Source organism: Sceloporus undulatus, chromosome 4 (assembly GCF_019175285.1).
Source record: "Sceloporus undulatus isolate JIND9_A2432 ecotype Alabama chromosome 4, SceUnd_v1.1, whole genome shotgun sequence".
Lineage (NCBI taxonomy): Eukaryota > Metazoa > Chordata > Lepidosauria > Squamata > Phrynosomatidae > Sceloporus > Sceloporus undulatus.
In genome coordinates, this window is record NC_056525.1 from 147,480,677 (window position 1) to 147,498,988 (window position 18,312).

The window sequence follows — 18,312 nt, forward strand, 5'->3', positions numbered from 1 at the left end:
GGCTGATGGCAATCACCGGAGCTTAGGAAAGTAACCTTTTTTGGCCCACAAGAGTTGCCCAGCAATATAACGGTTCTATCACTTGAAATTCTGTCAAAACAAATTAAAAATATCAAATATCATTTTCTGGCCACATGCCATATTAATTACTGGATTGTCTTACAGAACCTTTACTATTTTTAAAAGCTAGCTTGGCATTTCTAAATTTCCTTGTAATTTGCCTTGGCTTTATCTGGAGTGAAAGCAAGAAATAAATATATTGGGAGTGTCTTTATTTGCAGGGTCTTTTGTGCTTCTGCCCAGGTTTTTATCTACAATGGGGCAACCATAAATTAGTATCTTTCTTTGGCACTCCCTTATCTGTGATGATGTAAAACAGGCAAAGGTCAGGTGTGCATACCGAGTATTTTATATCAGCCCTTCTATTGGGTATGCATTACTGTTCCTCAGATGGTATCCTGCACTGTCTTAGTGTGCTTATTCCCTTTGCCCCATCTTGGTGATTAACACCTTCTGGAGTTTTAATGCTAGTATGTATGTTCAGTGATTCAGTTTACCTTCTCTTAGGTATGCCACCCATCATCCCACCCCAGCATGAGAAAGTGAAACTCTATATATGTTTCAGCACTTCACTTTCACACTCAGTGGAGTGCATTTGTCTGCTTTCCCATTTGAATCTTTTCAAACTATCTGAAGCATCCCCTGGGTGATGTGTCCTCTGTGGTCACTCCTAGACTCTGTAAAAGGAGAATTTCAAAAGTTGCTTTGTTGTAATACCTTTATTAGACCAAACGGAAAGGTAAACAAATGCATGCAGAAGCTTTTGAGATTATATGGGCTCCTCATCTGGCAAGATGTTATCAAAAGAGGAACACAGGGAGATTGACTGTCACAAAGTCCAAGTCACTTCATATAGATGGGAAAGGAGAAATATTCAGGGATTATCTTTCCCCCTTATACTATAAAGCATATATGTATAGTACTATTCTCTTTGGGAATATCCTGTATGATCTTCTTTCCTGGTTTATAAAATCAATGATTTGGTGCATTATTTATTTACACTTAAATGGAGGTATGCTCTGAGAACAATCACGTTAGATTTCTGCCTCTCTTAAAATGTTAATTTGGGTTCCTAGGAACCCAGAGTTGTTGGTTCTTTGTTGTTGTTGTTGTTGTTGTTGTTGTTGTTTTTGAGTTGGCCCTTGGTTTCATACTGAATCCCTGCCCTGTGTCGTCTTGGCTTGCTTGTACAGATTAGCAGGATCTTTCAACACCTTTAACATTCTGTAGGGCAACTGCTTGCTGCAGCTGCAGTGAGTCCCTATATTGGGAGAGAGGCAGGATATAAGAAAATAAATAATAATAATAACAATAATAAACACTAGTAAACACACTGAGACTTAAATCCTATTGTTAGTCACAGCTAGAGTAGAACCATTGAAATCAGTTGACCCAATGGGGATACCTGGAGAAGTTGCTCTCTCAGCTCTGTCCGTGTGGCATGTGGGAGCACAGGCCTTTTGGTTCCATGACATATAGTCCCTTTCCACACCATTGGTGAGCAAGATGGGCCACCTTAGGTCTGCAGCCTGCATATTCCTACTGCTTCTCTGAGCCTTTGGGCTGTGACTGAGGAGACAAACCATGCAGGAGACATTGTTAAAAAGAAAAAGAAATCAGTTGGGTTTACTTGCTTTTTGATTAATTCTATGTGTCTACTCTTATTTGGACTGACTGACAGGATTCCACCTTGAGTTTGAAAGGAAGTATATGTGTGTATATGTGTGTGTGTGTGTATATGTGTGTGTGTGTGTGTGTGTGTGTGTATGCCTTCAAGTCACCTGTTGATTTCTGGCTATCCCATGAATTGCATAGGGTTTTCTTAGACAAGGAATATTCAGAGATGTGAGAGACTTTTCTGCAAATACAGTGCATATGTGTACAGGTGTCAAACACTTTTGTATTTCTTCAGCACCTGCAAACTATGTGTTTTGAAAAACATCTTGACCCCATCTTTCCTCTAAAGAGCCCACGGTAGCATGTCAGGTCTCCCACACTTTTTTGTCACAGTAAGTTTGAGTGTTGGACTACAACTCTGGAGACCAAGGTTTGATTCCCTGCTTGACTGTGAAACCCACTGGGTGACCTTGGGCAAGTCCCATACTCTTAGCCTCAGGGGAAGGCAATGGCAAACCTCCTCTGAACAAATCTTGCCAACAAAATGCCATGATACATTTGCCTTAGGGTCACAGTAAGTTGGAAATGACTTGAAGGCACACAACAACAACAACAACAAGGTGCTGTGTAATATGTTGTACTGAGTCAGAGTCGAATGGCCCAAGGTCATGGCTGTGCAGTGGTTAAAATCTGGGTTTTCCTGGCTTAAGTCCAACATTCAAGACTGTTACACCCTGCTAGATTTCATCTTGTTTTCCATTTGCTAATGACTGAAGCCTTGATGAGCAGTGCAGAATTAGTGATGGCATCAGTTCTTATTAGCCTCAGCGTGTTGCTCACTGAAAATCTCTCGGCTGCACTGTCACTAAATTATTTTTTGCAATGTAAAGTCATGTTTTTAAGTGCTGAAGTTGGGTTCAAAATGCCTATTAAAAGACTCTTCTCAGGCAGCAACAGCAAAGAGCAATGGAGAAGCATTATAGATGCATCCTGCACTAAAAACAAGGGAGGTGACTTTTATCTTTTAAATGTCTTGCTTGGTTGCTGGTGGACTTTGTTGCATTCCACAGCCTTGTGTAAGAATGATAGGAATGCTGTCTGTCACTGACTTTGGCCATGCCTGTTTGTCTGTGAGGTCATCACCTTCTGTCTTCATCATAATCACTCACGGCTAACCTAATAATTCTGCAAAATCTAATTATTCTGGAAAACCGCTTGACAGAGATCTTTCCTAACTCTATCACTTTGTATAGTTATTTGTTTTTAGTGAACACTAGTCATTCGTTCGCTGCTTTCTGAATTGTGAATTGTTGAAGACAAATAGATGTGTTATTTTAATCACCATAATATCAAATAAGGAAAAACAATAGAATGAACAGATAAAAAAAGACTGCCATTAAAACAATATAACAGTAACTGGAGTAGTGCACACTGAGAGAAATTAGGGCAGGACTTACAAAGAGCAAGGAATTACTGCCCCCCCCCCCATTCATAGATTCTTTATCCATGAATTCAAGTACCTGAAGCTTGAAAATACTCCAATATATATAAGTTCCAAAAAGCAAAGCTTGATTTGTGCCATTTTGTATAAGGGACACTATTTTACTATGTCATTGTATTTAACGGGACTTGAGCATTCACAGATTTTGATATCCAAGGGGTTCCTGGAACCAAACCTCAGTGGATACCAAGGGCCCACTGTAATGAGAAATTAAGACTAAAGAATGGAATAGGAAGGGGAAGGTTTAGATTTCTTCAGAATGAAAGTTCCTTTAATTTTTTTTTAAATAAGGCGTCTTCATTTATATATGTTTCTTAAAGCTAGAACTTCGAGGATGTATTGCCTCCTCAACCCCTTCCCTATCCTAATACAGTATCAACTTGCCATCTAATGACCTTCTGGTTAGTCATAGCCTCTAGCATTAGAGTGATGATATCATAAGTAATTTCCTCTGCCTCCGCTCCCCTCCCTCAGACGTAAATCAGTGAGCCACTCAGTATTAATCTCTGCACTGAGTTTTTTAAAAAATATATCTTTGCTAGTGACACCCTGAGTCTTCTGGTTTTTCTACACACTCTTATCAACTCCTCCTCCTGGGCATCAACCTGCTTTTTCATAGCAGTGCAGAGTTCATCTAAAGCAGCTGTACATAGTCTTGTGTTTGATTCATGAATTAATTCTTGAATTGACATTTTTACAGCCAATATATCAAGTGGAGGTTGCAGTTTGTTATGGAGGAAATCACCATGAAGTCATGGATGTGACTTGACTTATGGATGTTAGATGGGCACTGGATGTGCATTTTTGAATTCTCTCTTTAAGTATATGGAAGGATGTTGTGAGAATGGTTGTGTAGATTGTCATTTGAGATCCATGATATAAATTGCCTACTCTCAGACTTGCTATTCACCCCACAGTGAAAAAATTTGCTGCATAAGTACTTGTTTCCCCCTCTCTCCCTGGGGAGACAATTTCTATTTGGAAAAACCTTTCCTAGGCTAGTACACCTGATCTGATTTTGGCTTCTTCCTCTCCATAGCTGTTATTAACTAAAAGCTTTAAAAAAACACGCCATACAAGCCCATTTATTAATCATGGATATTTCATATATCATTTCCTTTGGTGGCCCTAACCAAGTCTGGGTTGTGAACCTTTGTTCAGGCTGTACCATTTCACACTGCAGGTGGGAGTTCACACAAAAGGATTCATGCACATAGAAAACCGATATGCTGGTGGGACCACACTAGAACTATTAGTAATTATATCTAACTTTCCATAGGCAGATATTGATTGGTTGGTTGATGCATTGATGGTTTTGTGGATTGTATGGAGGAACAATTAAATCTGCAGTATAGCATATGAAATTATGCAACTCATTTCATATCTCCCACCCCCTTAAAATACAATTAAACAAATAACCAAAACATACTTAAAATGATAAATAACAACACAAACAGTGGATTCTAGCAGAAATCAGGGTCAATAAATTGGACATTCCTTTGGTGGCCAGGCATCTATTTAGCAAAGGCCTGCCGGAAGAGATCTGTCTTAACAGCTTTTTAAATCTGTCTTAACAGCTATTTTTAGAACTGGTTTAAATTAAAGCTTTTAAAAAGCTGTTTAAGGTGGTAATATGACAGATCTCATCCAGCAGGCCATTCCATAGTCTGGGAGCAGTTGCCTAAAAGGTCCTCTGGGCGGTAGCAGACAGCCTGGTTTTTATGGGTTGAAATAAATTCATCCCAGAGGACCTGAGTGTGCGGGGTGGATTGTACAGAAAGAGGTGGTCCCGAAGATAGGTGGGACCCAAGCCATTTAAGGCTTTAAAGGTGATAACCAACACCTTGTACTGAGCCCGGAAACTGGTGGGCAGCCAGTACATCTTAAGATCAGTGTTATAGGGTCTCTTCTAGTTGTACCAGAGACCAATCTGGCTGCCATATTCTGTACTAATTGAAGTTTTTGGATCAAGCATGAGGGTAGCCCTGTATAGAGTGCATTACAGAAATCAAGGTGTGAGGTTACCACCACGTGCAGCACAGTTTCAAGGTCCCTAACTTCCAGAAAAAGGTGCAGCTGAGTATTAGCCGAAGCTGATAACAGCTTTAGTCGTTTTAGCTTCCAGGGAGAGTTCAGGCTTAGAGTAGATGAAGACAGAAATGCCTCCTTCACCCAGTTGTAGTGGTGTAGTGGAAGAAACAGCATTAGCGACACACATGCATCACAAGAAAACTGGATAAGCATAGCCTGAGTGATGGGAAGACTATTCTTCCAAAAAACTTTCTTGAAAAATGGTTCATTTTTCTTTTTAAAAGGAGCCAGAACTAATTTTTAGTCCTTATGCTTTCTCCATGAGCAGCTTGTGTGGGAGAGGTGATTATTTTTTATGATATAAAAAAGTTATTTCTGTCATTGTGTGGGCTGAGCTTCATTCATCTTACCTTGTTTTTATTTTGCTTCACTGCTTCGCTGTACTGCATGGCCCTTCCTCACAGTTGCATGAAGTGGCCCCCAAAAAACCAGACAAAGCTTTGGATGGAAAGGCATGGTAAGGATGTGAAGAAAGAGAGAGAGAGAATAATGTAAAACTATGAATGTTGGAAGAATAAAATGAAAAACAACAGTCTGTGTTTTGCAATCCAAGGACCCTTCTTTTCTTATTTAATCTCTCACTTGTGTTGTTTAGTATTTAAGAGCATACGGCTGCTTCACACAAGTCTCACAGTCCTTGGTTCTGTGTCTTGTGTGTGGAACACAAGCAGGCAAATCTGATGTGCTAATGGAAAGTTTCAGGGTTCCAGCCTCTCATTTAGGGATCCCTGGCAAAGGAATATTTCAAGATGAAGAACTAGAAGAAAGGGAAAAGGGAGAAACTTTAGCTTTCTTTGAAATCTATAGCCTGAACGGCCACCTTGGTCGAGCAGTTTTCCCATTCACACCAAGAAAGATTGAGTGATGTGAGAAAGAGACACATAGAAATGAAACCATGCTGAAATGGGGAAACTTATTTTTAGACTACAGCTCCCAGTATCCCTAGCCATTATTGACATGGCAAGACTTGATAAGTGTGAGGAGTACTATTCCCCTTCAGGTAGCTAAATATCTTAGGACAGCCCAGTTTAGCCTTCAAAATCAGTGCTTGAATCTAAGGGTAAAAAAACAAACAAAAACCCACCTCCAAGCACTTTTGGTTATGTTAATTTAAACATTTTTAAAAAGAAACTGCATTTGGAACATAAAGTTCTTTATATATCTGGATTGGAGGAGAGGGAGAAAGAGCACATCAGTGGCAATTTTTATGGGGGAAATGACACAATAGAAAACAGGTAAGCTTCCACACATACTGTGGTCCAGATCTGAATTAAGGGCCGAGCAGTTGCTATGAATTAAAAAATGCAGGGATCCCTATTCACAGATCCCTGTGACCTACCTCATTTGGCTTTACATTACATTCCAAGATATCAGTAGATAGGAATGAGGGGCATCAGATGGAGTGGAGGCAAGGGCAGTCATGTCACTTAATCTTGTGACTTCTTCATTCTGCCACTACTCTGCATGTTAGATACTTCCTCATATAAAATACGATTTGTACTTCTTTCTTCAATCACAGACTCTCAGACACAGGGGAAGGCAGTGACAAACCTCCTCTGAACAAATCTTGCCAAGAAAACCCCATGATAGGTTCACTTTAGGGGTGCCATAAGTTGGAAGCGACTTGAAGGCACACAATACACACACTTGCTTCTTATATTGGCTGTTCTGCTATATGGGGACATCAGGGCAGCACATCACAGAAGTGAAATGGTTTTGTGCAAAATTTACATTTACCTATATCTCTAGTACCATCAGTGGGTGCTTTTATGGTCCTCAGGGCAGTCAGTGCTAGAAATTGCAAAAGAACAAGAGCTTTAGAGGCTCTAAAATTCTTCAGTGCTCTGGTGAAGAAATAACCAGGATATGTCACACTTCATATTAGAATATCAACATGATAGATAGACCTTGTGCAATTCTGCCTGAATAAATTTCTTGAGAGAAGGTGGGAGGGGGGTAGAGGAACTTCTGGAAAAGCCTATTTCAGTATTTGCTGCTGAGAACTACTGTCCTTTGCATGGAGTTGACAGATTTCTTTCCCTCTTCTTCAGACTTCGTGTTGCTATAGAGACACAGAGCAGGAGAAAAGCAAGCAGAGGGCAAATTAAGACTGTAGTTTAAAGCAGCATCACTTCAGACATGAAGCACAAGACAGATTGTGTGGTAAAAGCTTCAGGCAAAAAACCAAAAAAATCCTGACTGGCTGAGGCTAAATAAATTTTTAAGAAGTCTGAAAACACTTTAAATCATCAAAGATTGTAATGGAGAAAGTAGATAAAGTGGTTTGCGGTTTAACCTATAGATAGTGAATTTTATTTGCTGTGTTTCTTGTTAGAAAATTGAAAGGTGAAGACTCTGGTTCTTTGCATTTATGAAGAACGTTGCTAAAATGTTTAGTCCCAGAAACCTATAAGCAACTAGCCTGTTCAAAAGTAAAAAGAATAAACCAAGATAGCTTATAATTTAAGCAAAGGCAGAAATTCTGCCATTCCCCATTGTTCTCGAAATCATATTTTCCCTCTCAATTGCAATATAAGATATGATGTTTTAAAATAAGATTTTAATAGAATTTTAAAAATTAAAATTTCTCAAAAATTTCTTATTAGAATTAAAAGAAATGGATAGACTTACTTTTTTGATTAATAACAAGTGTACAGATAGACTACATGAAGAATGGCTGCCAGTATTACAATTCTGGGAAAATACATTTAATATAAAAAAAAATCTATTGATGTAAAACCATTAACAGAATTTACGAACAGGTCAGTAAGGTAAGATTATATTTTGTTGCATCTTTTATTCTACTGGAATGTATGACATATAGTATATAGTCAGACAAATTTAATAATGTAAAATATAATGTATGGAGACATTTGTAAAAGCAGAGTATACTGTATATATTGTGAATGATATTTGTAAAATAATAATAATAATAAAAGAATCAATTCTTTTTTAAAAAAATCTCCTCTCACCGAGCCTTGCCCCACTCACACCATCTCTTCACTGTTTTAAATGAGGAGAACAGTGGTGTCACCCTCCCAAGGTTGTAACCCCTTGTACCCCATAGTGACACCAGTGAGCGGAAGACTGTCTGCGTTTTCCAGAGACTGGCCATTCCCAACAGCCAAGGTGGGAAATGAAGGTGCCTTTAAATAATAAATAATAAACATTTATTTGTGTTTCCCCACCTTTCCCAATGGATCGAAGTGGGGTTACAGGCTACTAAAATCGAAATACATACAACAATCTTATAAAACACTAAACAGTAAAATGTAACATCAATAAATTATCAAACCATCAGACATCCAGGGGCAAGGGCAGAATATCGTTATCAGATAGGGCATATCAATTATCACTCATCGGAGAGGAAAGCTTGGTGAAAGAGCACGGTTTTAAGTCTCTTTTTAAATGTTTCCAAGGGGATCGTATGGCGGAGCTCATCAGGAAGGCTGTTCCACAACCTCGGGGCCATTATTGTGAAGGCCTTTTGAGATGAGGAGACATATTTGGAAGATGGTATTTCCAATAGATTCTTGCCAGATGTTCTGAGTGTGCGGGGCGGATCATATGGGGAGATGCGGTCCCTCAAGTAACTCGGGCCCAAGCTTTATAGGTGATAACCAACACCTTGTATTGTGCCCGGAAGCGAATGGGCAGCCAGTGAAGATCTTTCAACTTAGGTGTTATATGGTCGAACTTAGATGTACTGGTGACCAATCTGGCTGCCATATTTTGTACTAACTGAAGCTTCCGGACTTGGTACAAGGGTAGCCCCATGGAGAGCACATTACAGAAATCTAGACGAGAAGTTACCAGAGCATGTACCACTGTTTCAAGGTCCCTTTGGCCCAGGTAGGGTCGCAGTTGGCGTATCAACCGAAGTTGATAGCAAACACTTCTGGCCGTTGCATCTACTTGAGATGACAACTGCAGGGATGGATCCAGAAGTACTCCTAAACTGCGAACTTCATCCTTTAGGGGAAGTGTGACCCTGTCCAAGACAGGTTGATAAATTTCCTTCCCTGGACCTGGAGAATCTATCATGAGTACTTCCGTTTTCTCTGGATTCAGTCTGAGTTTGTTTTCCCTCATCCAGCCCATTACCGACTCCAGACAGGCATTCAGAGGAGAGACGCCATCCTTAGTCACTGCATCAGTCGGAGACACAGAGAAACATATTTGGGTGTCATTAGCATACTGATGACAGTAGGTACTAGGGAAATTGTGTACAACAGCTCCTGGCTGGCATAGCTGAGGTTACCTAATATGTGTTTTTCTTAGATCTCACAGAATCCAAGCTGCTTACCCTCCATTTCCACAACAATTTGTTTTGGAATCTACATACATTGAGAACCCCATAAGCAGTAAATCCATAGTGCTTTCATTAGACAATACAGAGGACTCTGGGGAATACATGCATCTGCCCTTTGGATGTCCAGAGAAATTGTTAAGTTTGCTCTGGAAGTATAGTTTAATGGATGAGAGCTAAGCATATTCTTCAGTCTCTTGTTGGAGTTTAAAGACACACTGTTTAGTAGGAGGGCTTGCATGCTATGGATGATAGAATTTCCTGACACAAATTAGCTCTTTTGGGATCCATTAAGGAAGAGGTCTCATTTCTGCGCATTTCTCATGAAAGAAAGAATGAAAGATAAAAATGGCAACCCCTTCTTCTGGAAGATAAGGCCAGAAGCATTTTTACGGTAGCTTTAGTTCAGTATGACACACACATCTCCACACAAAGCAAAGCCAAACCACTTTGATTCATAACTTTATCCTACAGCAGGCTTCATCCCAATGAAAGACTCTTACAAGGAGGCTTCCTTTCCGTCTGGGTTGAGTTGGCATAAACAACAGAAAAATACAAGTGCCTACTTGCGTCTAGAGGAACTGAAGCATTTTGTCCCGTAAAAAAAATTAAAATTAGAAAACACATTAATGTACCACAAAAGCCTCAGAACAAATTCTTATTTAACTCCACCTTCGTGTTGGTGGCAAAACATCCTGGCCACACAAACCAAGAGAGTGTCCTTTGTGGAGAAGTTGGCTTCACTGATGATTACTCATAAGTCCAAACAAAATGATTGATGTTGTTTTTCAGTTTGATTCTCTACTCTTTCACTCTTCAAAAGAGTGGCTTACTTTACTGATTGCTTGTCTGATTCAAACAGTATGACAACAGCAGTCATGCAAATAAAATTGCTATCTTTTCAGTTTAAAACCAGACTTGGAACAATTACTTTTTGGATTACAGCTCCCTTAAACTGCAGAGAATTAATTTTTCAAGTTCTGCTTAAAACTATTTGGATCATTTTTGAGGAGGTCTCCCCCTCCCCAGAAAACAACCACAGTAATTCCACTTCTGTTTTCAGTACTGGATACTTTGATGTCTGGGGACTTTATCACATTGAGAAAATTGGAAGATTAAACTGGTCACAATGTGAGGTCATCCAGGGTATTAGGGACAATTTCGCAATTGCTTTTCAGACAACACTAAGCTCAAACAGGTCAGAATCCTGACAAAGTGAGGTGAATCAGGAAATAAACATTTTCGCAAAGGTACCATGTTTTCATTTCCAGTTCATTCACGAATTCACTTTCTTCACTTAATTGCAGCAGTCTGAAAGCTAAGTATCTGATTCTCCCTGTTCCCAGATTTCCCAGGGTTTCTTGCTGGGATACACACACACACACAACACACACCTCTTTCCCTCGCGAGGCTGCTCTTCTCTTGCAGCCTTTTAAGGGAACAGCTGGTAGGAGAGCAAGAGAGAGGGGATGTTTTGGAATTCCTCCTGTACTGGAGGGAGACATGGAGGATATGTCCTCTGGGAGTTTCTGCCCTCGCTGGAATCAGGCAGGTTTATGGACCAGCCACCTGCTCTTTCTCTCTAGTGTGTGTGTGGTTTTATGGGAGTTTGTAAGGGGAAACCTCAGCCTTCCTCTGAAACAGCTTCTGGGTCAAAGAGGATTTTCCTCCCCTTCCCTCTCCAGAGCATGTGCGTGTGTGCGTGCACTGGAGCATGTACAAAAAAGTTATTTCCAAGCTATCAAGGGGATTTGTCTTCATCTGTCTGAAACCTAAATTCACTTTCTATCCACCTTCTTCCCGAAGTAATGTGCTTTTAATCCCTTGTTGTGCTTTGTGTGTGATAATCATTAACGGATTTGCTTGCTTTTATGGAATGCCAACACTTTAACCATTTTTGGGATGGAACTGCATTTAGGCCTTGGATTTCAACTTTCTTAATTCTTCTACCATAACGGCCATTGGCTATGTTGGATGAAGGCATCTAGGAATTGAAGTTTGAAATGAAACTTTTACAACCTCCAAATGCAACTTTATTCTTGCTGGTTGTCACTCCAGATACCATCAGGGTCAAAAAAGGTGGTGATAACTGAGGGACATGATGTCTTAGGAAATGTACGGTAGATGGGTTTAATTAAGTTAGCATTTTTACATTTCTGCACCTGTTCCCAAGCCACATTTATCACCTAGTAGAACTCAGAGGACATTTTCAGCTCCCACATTCCCTTGGAATTTGCAATCTCAGTTGCATAATCAACCTTCAAAGAAGGGCACAAGTTGTTATTATGTATCTTCAACACTAAATATAATTAAGCAGCTGGCATTAACGACGATAACAAAAAAATCTCCCTGGTAATATTGCAGTATTCATATTAATAGTATTATTGGAAACACAGCATTCATTTTTACCTTTCCTTAGCTAGAGGCGCTTATACTTTACAAGTATTAAAGACATGTCCAGTTATGGGACATAAATGTGACCTAGAGAGCCAGGATGATATAGTGGTTTGAGTGTTGGACCATGACTCTGCAGACCAGGGTTCAAATCCTTGCTTAGCCATGGAATCCCACTGGGTGACCTTAGGCATGTCGTAATGTTGCAGCCTCGGTTGGAAGCAAAAGCTGTCAAATCTTCCTTTGAACAAATCTTGCCAAGAAAAACCAGTAATAGGATCACCTTGCAGTTGCCATAAGTCAAAATGGCTTTGAGGCACACAACACCAGCAAAGCAGCAATTATTTGTTAGTCTTTAGATGCTTGAGTGTATATCAATCTGTAGACTGACCATTTGTCCCCCTTCACATTGAGATTCCAGCTCCGACAGTGTAGGAGCTGATGATGTCATTGTATAAGCAGAAACTAGCCAGATGATTCAGTGTGTTATGGGAAAGACTGTGCATGTGGCAGAAGAGTTATTCCTGCATTATTGTTGTTGATTTCCTAAAACTGACTGTAGACACCATTGAGATATAACATACTAAAGTTAAAAACAACATATCATGTAATGCATACTCCCCAACTCCCTGAGAGGAAACATGGATAATCTGTTGGCCTATGCTTAAAAATTGGCCACTCCTACCCCTCCAGTGTTTGAAACCAGAAACATTTTAACTTAGCACATAAAAGATGATAACGTGGGTGCCAGGGGTCCTTCTGGTAACTATATTCCAGAAGTAGGTTATTTCCCATTCTTATTGCTCCATGCTTTTAACTGATTTAGCCCATTCCCTCTTGTCCTCAATGCAGAGGGTGTCTAGTATCAAAGGCTTGCACATTTTCCTCTCCTTCCTTTATCTTTATTCGTGAGAGTTTTGCTAGATGGATTTCACCTCCATGTACCTTGTAATGTCTTCTGTCATATACGATGAAAAAATGTTTTATGTGTACATACTCCATGTAATGGTGAAATAAAACTCATGTGAGTTGAGCATGGTGACAAATATGCTTTTCCAAAAAGAAATCAAATCTTATTTTTCAGGTAGCATTTAAAGAAACAAGGAGATGCAATGTGGTCATTTACAGTAAATAGCTGAAAATACAGTTAGCCCTTCCCTTATGCGGGGGATCCATTCGGGGCCCTGGTATATAAAGGAAATACCGCATAAACTCAAGCCCCATTAGCAACTACAGGGCTTGTTCCTGCAGCACTCACGTAGCGCATACCCCATTGTTTCTTCCAGACCGCGGGCCGCATATGCTGGAAGTCGCATATAGAGTGCCCACATATGACACGGGCACACTGTATAGAAAGACATGAAGGAATCTAGTAACACCTTTCAGACTAACTAGGAAGAAGTAGTTTCTGGCATAAATTTTTATGGATGTACTTTACAGTCAGATTCAACTGTGTCCATTAAAATCTATGTGTGTGTGTATTATTTCTGTTTAGTCTGTTTATTTCTTTTTAGACTTAGAATTTGAGATGAAAATATAATTTCTTCCTGGGTATATTTATTCTATTGGTATAATTATGTGACACTACAATAAGAGTATCAACATTATTTATGAAAGGATGATTGGCATATCCCCCTCTTCCGAGAAGAACTGTATCTTTATAGGAAGTATAAACCGCCATTATAGAAATGAATTAGAACCCATTACTGGAGTTGGATTGTAGATGTGTATGTGTGTGTGCATGGATATGCATGCATGCACCTTCAGGTCATCTGTTGACTTATGACAACCCCATGAATTTCTTATAATTTTCTTAAGGAAGTAATTCTCATTATATGTACATCTTCTTCATTATTGGAAAAGGAAGCCATGTCATTAAGACCTTTTTTAAAAAGGGTTTCATCTGAAGAGCTTACTACATTGCCAGCCACTTGTGGTGTAGGCGTCAAGACCTCAAAAACCAAAAAAAGAGAGTAGGAAGGCATAACCATAGTGTGGAGAAAGACAGGCAGATAAACATCTATAAAAAGAAAGCTTGGAGACGATTGCGTTGACAATTTTTTTTTAAAAAAAAGCAGGAAAAAATTAAGCTCTGAAGACAGCAGCATGTTGTACTCCTTGACCCTGCCGTTTTATGGGAACAGATTAGTGTTGGAAAGAGGTAAACAGTGTGTTTATCGGGCATCCAGTATTTGCTAGAGGGGAGGGAGGAATCCCTCCGACTGAGATACTGACCTCTTTTACAAAAGGAGTAAATGAAGGCCAAAAAGGCAGACATTATAAAGCTTCTGTGTGAATTGTGATGGGTGAAAAATGCAGGCAGCTTGTTTTTATTATTGTTTTACCTTATTACGCAGTTTAATTGTTTGCTTGTTACGTGGGTAAAATACGTAATGCATTAGAATGTAATTTGAGGACTAATTCCAGGAACCCACTCACATAGTGGTTCAAAGAGATCCACAGAATACTGTAGCTGAAAGAAGCAGTCATGCATCCTACTGATTTGGTGGTATGCCATGATGCTTTGTAATATTGTCTAGAAAACAAGTAACACATGAGGCTGATGGAACAGAATGCTTGGCAGTAGGATCCTTAACAGTCATTTATGGGCTATAGAGTTTTCACTTCACTTCTGTTTTTTGTTTGTTTGTTTCTAATCATGAAGACTAAATAATTATAAGAATGGTGGCTTGATATGAAAAAATAAATGAAGTGGGAAATACATGCCCAGGACAAAAGCCCAAACATTTTTTCTTATTCAGTGGTCAGAAATGCTCCAGAAACTTATGGTATAATGCTTTGATTAGAGAGCTGCATATTTCCTATGCCTGATGAGTGTCCTAAACAGGTGACTGAATGTTCAACACCTGCATTCAGCAGTGCACAGTAATGAATCAGAACTTGTGTTACCTAGAGTAAAGGTAGACAGAAATACAGTTTAAGTTAACAGGTAGTTCTGGTTCTTTTGGCCATGTAGACAGTTGGATCAGGTCCAATTCACCCAATCCAATTATCCACATGCCAAGAACTGTGCCATTCCCTCTTAACCTGCACTGAGCAGTGCAGGGAAAGGGATGGATCCCCTTTAGAGCCACCATCACAGCTTCTTGGCCAGCCGAGCAGCTCCCTGTGAATGCCTTCTCCAATGTACCACCATGTCTGCTGAGATCAGAACAGAGCATTCATGTTATCAATGAGGAAAGGGTAAAGCAGAACCTCTTCCTAGACTGGAAGACCAGGAAACATCATAGCCAGTGATTTTGCTGTCCCCCATCCCTGAGATCATATTGCTGGATGCCTCCTGGAGATGTCACAGCCAGAAGTGCCTCTCCCCCCCCCCCCCCCCCTCTCATGGCTGGACACCTCTTCATTGATTGTGTGGGTCCCCCATTCTAACTTTGGCAGAAGCAATGGCATGCTGGGCAGGCTTTCCACAGAGCTCTCACAGCCATGGTGGTTCAAGAAGTTCCTTCTCCCAGCTAACCTCCTTCAACCTCAGTTTACTTCAGTCAGCACAAACTGAGTTGAAAGTGCAAAAATAGTGATTAACTCGGCAATGGAGGAGGAGGAGAGGAGGTGAAATCTTGTCTTCTAGTAGGCTCAGGCAAAAGCAAACTGTTTGCAGTCTCTCCTAGATTCTGTGTTTTTCAACATTTTCCTCATTAATAATTTTTGCAATCTTGACCATGCTGTGCTGTTGCTTGGCTATATATCTCCTGGTTTTTATCAGTGAAATGTTGGAGGGTGTGCTCACTTTCACCACTGCTGACTTACACACTTACAAAACAATGTGATAATCAACCTGCAGGAATTTGAAAAGAGTGTTTGTTTCCAAACCTTGTGACTGGTGATTTATAGTTTTCAGAGTGGATAGGTGGCAAATCTTGCAGATTTTCTTTCTTTCTTTGTATCATAGCTGTTCTTATCATAACTACTTGATAGTAAAGGGGGAGTTTGCAAAGGGTATGCAGGTATTTCTTGACCAATCTGTGTGGGGTTGATTTGTGAAATACTGTATAACTTTTCTAAATTCAATCTGAGAGTCAGTTTGTCCTTTATACCAATGCCCCCATTTTTGGAAGTTATGTTTTGTTTGTGCTTTTCTTCTCTTCAAAACTAGCAAACCTTCTATTAGGATTTCCTGATGAGAAAATGTATTTGTTCTTTCCTCTTTCCATCATGTTTACCTCCTTTCAGTTAATCTTGTCTGAACTACATCTTGCATGCACAATACGTTTATTGTTTCTTCATTGCAAGTTGAACGCAGCAGCAATGGCTGCTATTTACCCTCAGCTATGGACCATCTCATTTTTCTTCATTATTTACTCATGTATTGTAAATTTAAATTTATAAATTTCCCCCATTTGATCACATGCATGATCATGGATTTTATCCTTGCTTATTTTCCAGCTAACTTGCAAAATCTTTGAGCCCATGGCTTTATATGATCTGTGACATCTTGTTTTAAAGGCAGTTTGTGTACCGTAGGTATATTAGCTGCCAAGTAGGCCAGTGTGTGCTCTGTTACAAACTGTTTTTGGTTATACAATGTGCCCACAACAAAGAGTTAGTGGTGCGTGTCTTGTGCCCGAGCCTTGATTAGTTTTAATGGAGCTCAAGCACACACAGAACTTGCCTTATACGGCGGGTTTCGGAATAGATCCCCGTGTAAGGCAAAGGTGCACTGTACACATGCATAGAGGTAAGTTGGTTTTATGGCCTGATCTGTTTATTGCCAATGTCATTCAATTTCCACCGATGGGGCTATGCAGCCCCTCCCTTAGTGGTTGGATTGGTTTTGCGGCATACGGCACCGATCCGGCCTCCGTAGAACACAAAAGAGCCGGAAAAAACAGCTCATGTTTGTACCCTTGAAGGGGTGCCATAGCTGCCATCATGTGGCGTGATTACGCCCCTTTGGCGCTGCACTGTTTGGAGCGTAATTATGGCCTTGTAGACCAGCGCACGCCAAAATGGTGCCCTAGTGGCGGGGTCATGGCATCCAGCATGTGGATACTGCGCCATAGCTCCGCCCACAGGCCAGCACTTTTCGTCAATCTGTACAGGGCCTATTACAGGCGAGTTCATCCTCTCAGCCCCAGAAAATCCCATTATAGGTTCACCTCCTTAGATATTTGGTAACTTATGGCTACTGTTACTTTCTTCTATGAACTTATTCCACCCAGAGTTATTGACCATGCTAACAATGTAGATGGTACTGCTTGTTGCACTGTGGTTGCAAAGTAAGGACAAAAGTCCCCAATCCCATATTTTAGGACAGTGCTTGGTCTTCCATATGTTTTGGACTTCGGCACCCATAATTCCTGGCTGTTGGCCAAATTGTCTGGTGTTTCTGAGATCTAATGTCCAGACCAAAGGGAGAACGTTTGGGAACCACTGTTTAGGGTATGAGTCTTTTATGGAGTTGACTGTGTATACTCCCCATTCACAACTGCAGAAACAACAATTTGAAGAATATCAGTTACAGGTAAACAACTTGTTACTGTTTTTCCTGAACCCCACAACCACTAAAAATACACTGCTTTTAGCTCATGTGTGTAGTTTCCCAATTTTTGAGTTCTTTCCATAAGGAAGCAGAATGCATGTTCCTGTGCATGCTTGAACTGCATTATTCATCATCCTGGCTGATTAACCCATTTGTTATTCAGTGTGATTATTTGTTCAGGGACCAAAATGTTGTCCAAGTTGATGAAGCAGAAATAATATTTAGTATCTGTGCAAACAGTGTCCCAGGTGCTGTTCTTCCCAGTTTTAACTAGATTTATCTGTAACTTTTACAGTCCATTTAAGTTCCTAAATGTGTCCCAGTGTGATCCTGTGTGTCCCACTGTGACACCATTACAATGCAAATGGTTGATTAAGCTGGAATTTATTAAGCATGTTTGTATTTGTGCTTGTTTAGCAATTAAATGTTAAGAAGAGAGAGATAAACTGCCTTAACAATTATCAAGAAGTATCATGTGCTTTCTCTCTGTAAGCTGTTGTATTTACCTTCCTGACTCAGGAGCACCAACTTGCTCTGACCAGATGCCCTGGTGGCGCAGTGGTTAAATGCCTGTACTGCAGCCATTCACTCAAAACCACAAGGTTGCGAATTCAAGACCAGCAAAAGGGCCCAAGCTCGACTCAGGCTTGCATCCTTCCGAGGTCGCTAAAATGAGTACCCAGACTGCTGGGGGCAAATTAGCTTACTTGCTAATTAGCTTACTTGCTAATTAGCTTACTTGCTGTTCACCGCTATGATCTTTGGAATAGCGGTATATAAATAAAACAAATTCTTCTTCGTGGTCTCTGCGAATCATACAAATGGGTTTCACTG

General features: G+C 40.2%; 1 protein-coding gene and 1 non-coding gene across 3 annotated transcripts in view; both read left to right on the forward strand.

Moving 5' to 3' along the window:
• The window catches only part of ANKH (ANKH inorganic pyrophosphate transport regulator), a 108,960-nt gene that overhangs the window by 40,710 nt on the left and 49,938 nt on the right, over positions 1 to 18,312 (forward strand). The window lies entirely within an intron of this gene.
• On the forward strand, positions 1,453 to 1,659 carry LOC121930219. The gene has a single exon (XR_006103869.1). It is a non-coding gene; the product is annotated as a small nucleolar RNA SNORA73 family (small nucleolar RNA).